Source organism: Trifolium pratense, linkage group LG3 (assembly GCF_020283565.1).
Source record: "Trifolium pratense cultivar HEN17-A07 linkage group LG3, ARS_RC_1.1, whole genome shotgun sequence".
In the NCBI taxonomy this organism is placed as follows: Eukaryota; Viridiplantae; Streptophyta; class Magnoliopsida; order Fabales; family Fabaceae; genus Trifolium; species Trifolium pratense.
Genome location: NC_060061.1, coordinates 30,940,849 through 30,944,864, shown reverse-complemented (window position 1 = coordinate 30,944,864; position 4,016 = coordinate 30,940,849). Strand labels below are relative to the sequence as shown.

Below are 4,016 nucleotides of genomic sequence, written 5' to 3'. Positions count from 1 at the left end.
TTTTTGACATAATGTACAAGGATTGGATTGGAGTTTTGCCTCCTTTGGAACTCTGTTTATCATATGGTTCAATGTAATGTATAAAGATTGGAGTTTTAACTATGGTTCAATTATCACTTATAGTATAATTTACCATTGGACAGTTACATGAAAATTGATTTTATATAGCTAACTTAAATTAAGTCTGACAATTATCAGATTCTAATATGAGTATCCATGTTCAAACTGATTACATATGCAAACTTGCATTTTAAATTAAGCTTGTCAATGAAGAGTTTGTAAGATAACTATCGATGTTTAATTGTGTAGGTTTAATATGATTTTATATGCAAACTGCCTTTACAAGGTAAATTAAAATCAATGCACCAAAGGTTTAATCTATCTCTTTCGACTTTTAAGTATATTGGAACCATAATGTACAACAGATTTTGAACTATAATAATTTAACTTTGGATATATTGGTGAGTCAATGGAAAATTAAAATGACTTTTACACGTGCACACATGCCCGCACGCACGCACGTACGCACGCACTCATGTAACACCCAAACCCAATATTAGCCTTATTCTTACCTTTAGAATCTTATTTTCAAAAACTACGCAGCAGATCAAATAAAGTCAAAGACTTAAATAAAAAAGATTGATAAAATATTGGTTCGAGATATTACAAATTACTTCAAAACCTTACTAATAACATTAATTGGTAGAATACGAGTTTAAACCAAATCTTTGAATTAAATAAAGTATTATTAATTATACAAAATAATTAAGACTAGAGGACTCTACATATATAAAACCCCTTTTTCCCGTGTCACAATCAGAGCGGAGCTTCATCAATACTCGAACACACGACCTGAGAACCTGGACCCCCAAAGGTCCAGCACATACACAAAACAGAGAGTTAGCAAAATATCCGACTAAGTGCAAGTAACTCGATTACTATCCACACTTGAGTAAATAAAAGTAAGGCATAAGCATATATGTTCATACACAATTCTATCTAATAAGCATACTCATTAACAATATAGCATAGCGAATTAGATAACAAATACACACATAATTATCAAAGAAACACTTATGTTAAATCAATGACAATTATCAAGTATCAAGTACAAATGACACATAATTCCTAAATGCACACTAATGTCAATTAGAAATGTATGTCTCCTAATGCATATCTAATGCATGTGGTACCATTCCTTTTTGGATAAACTTATATCCCTCTGCATCTCTCATTTGCTTACCAAAGCGGTTATGCATTTGACCAATTACATTGGATTTCCAACCTTACCAAAGGCAAATCATACAACATGAGTGCATGAAATGTTCACATAGCAATTATATGATATTTACATTTACACATATACCAATATGTATGTACACTATCAATCATAATTACTATTTCAATTAATTATCAACTCCATAATCAATTAACAATTCATATTATGATTCAATCACAAGCATCGTTGTCACACATAATGCATTTATTCCATCAATCAACAAACTAACTATCATTGAATAGAATACTAGCATATATTCTTAATTGTTCAATCATTTAAATTCATAAAACTCATTTTATTTCTAAATCATGCTTCTAACATAAGAAATTATTAACAAGAAAGCATTATTCCAGAAAACTAACTTCATATTCGGAATCTACACAAAAAACTGTGAAAAATAGGTTCCGGGTGCATGAACCATCGGAAAGTCAACACTCAGTCAACGGTCAACGCAGTCTGGTCAAAGTCAAGGTCAATAGTCAAACTGTCAAACCAACAGTTGCGTCGGTTATAGCGTCGACAAGTTTCGACGCAAGGACCTGTTCATACTGCATAATTATTATGCAGAAAAAATTAGCGACGCCGTAGCGTCGACCTATTCGACGCAAAGACTATTTTCCAGATTTTCAAAATAACGCGTTTTGAACGTGGGTTTGACCCAAAAGTGCTTATTTTCACCAAAATCACTTATTTGAACTTAGGGAAAGCACATACATTTAATACCCAACAAATAACTCATATAAAACAACTTAAACATAAGTTAAAACACCAAATCATCAAGATTAATCATTTATCTTCAAGTTATTAGATTTTATCATAAATCTCAAAACCCACCATTTTTGCAAAGCTTGAGCAATCAATCAAAAACAATGATATCATATATGCATCAACAAGGAATATAAACACATTCCCAATTCCCAAATTAACCACAACCCATAGAGATGAAAGAGTTTGGGTATGGAGAAGAAAGGTTCTTCTCCCCTCTTTATGAATCATCTCAAAATGAATAAATTACTACTCTCATACCTTATTGATGTTGGATTCTTTAGTCCTTCATCTTCTAGCTCTTCTTCAATCTTTCCCTCTACTTAGTTTTCCTCTTCACTCTTTGTTCTTTCTCTTCTTTTCTCTAACTTTCTCTTTATCTATTCTTTCTTGAGAGCTTCTCTCTCTACCTCCATCAAAATCATAATTTATGACAACCTCTCTCTAACTTGGTCCTTATATAGTTAGGTTTACCCCATTCTTCTTTTACCAAAATGCCCCTTTACTAAATGGGCCTAAAACATATTCTAACACATCACTTCCCTCATTCTATTCTTAATGAGTTATTTCTATTAAAAACACGTAAACCAACAATTAACACATAATTAATTAATTACATTAAAAACCACAAATAAAATAAATGCAAATAATCAATTAATTACTAATAATTAAATTTGGGTCGTTACAACTCTACCCCACTTAAAAGAATTTTCGCCCTCGAAAATTGGCTAAAACAATCTTAACAAGACCACTTCATCTAGTTTTCCAATCAAAACATCCAAAACTCTAGACACTACCAAGGTTTGACAAAATTAATCTCATCCATTCAACACGATTTCATCTACTATCAACAAGAGATCAAGGACGGCCAGTTCCTCAATTTGTTAATAGATAGACAACAATCATGATGGTGGCATCGACCATCTTTACCAAACTATAATAGTGTTTCCTTAAACACGAAACCTCCATTGAATATTAAATCTAAAGTCCTTTACTTTCCTTATTAAGTACTACACTTATATTACGTCCGTCTTCACTACACCAAGTACCATGAATTAAATCTTACTAATCCTCACCAACTTTTCCATACTTAATCTTTTTTTTTTATAGACAGTTACTTATCTTGCTCTTATTCTCGAATAATCACAAAAATGTTCTCCGATACTTATACTTAGCACGTTCTTCCAACGACTAACTTTCTCATTCCATATCTTTTGTTAATGACACTTCGCACTTAACTTCATCTTTTATTCCAAAATCTCATTCGAAATTTTCCAACGTACTTTTTCACTTAATGATTCCAACATTCTGATTCTGACTGTAACCTTCTCCTATAATTCTTCTCTTGAGCTCGGTTAAATCCAACATATAAACTTTTCCTCATTATTTCACAATTTCATCTTCAGCTACTCGAATAGTCCACTTCTTTACTTTGACTATGTTGCACCAATCTGTCCATTAAATTCAACTCTATTTTCCGACCAATTTTTAGCTCTTCAAGAATATAATTAGTTAACTTTATTATCCTCAACTTCACACTTATAAACATCATCTCATATATCAATCTTACATTACTGAACTGCTTAATCAACTTCAAAATTCTAATCGCTTCTCTCTGACTCATATTCAACTCTACTTAATCAACAGATACTTCAAACTCTTGAGATCACTTGAACCCTTGAAATCTCGTCTCATATAAAATATTGCTCCCGAATCAACAACAATTCCAAATCATGAATCATATACTTTTTCCCATGAATCTTCCACTTCGTTGACGCTAAACCACCACTTGCCCGTCTGTAAAAGCACACTGCTCAAACTCATTCTAAAAGAAACTTCCAATAAGCTTTCGATAACAATCGATTAATCCTAGAAAAATTATAATCTTAGCAACTGATTTAGGCTTTCTATTGCAACACGACATCCACCTTCGACGAATGCACAACCATTCCACCACTCTATAACACATGAT

General features: G+C 32.1%; 1 long non-coding RNA gene across 1 annotated transcript; it reads right to left on the bottom strand.

Annotated features, from left to right (window-relative positions):
- Positions 1–612: 612 nt before the first annotated feature.
- LOC123916376 lies at positions 613–2,526 on the bottom strand. The gene is made up of 2 exons (XR_006812119.1): positions 2,306–2,526; positions 613–860 (listed from the first exon to the last, which is right to left on the bottom strand). It is a non-coding gene; the product is annotated as an uncharacterized LOC123916376 (long non-coding RNA).
- Between the last annotated feature and the right edge of the window lie 1,490 nt (positions 2,527–4,016).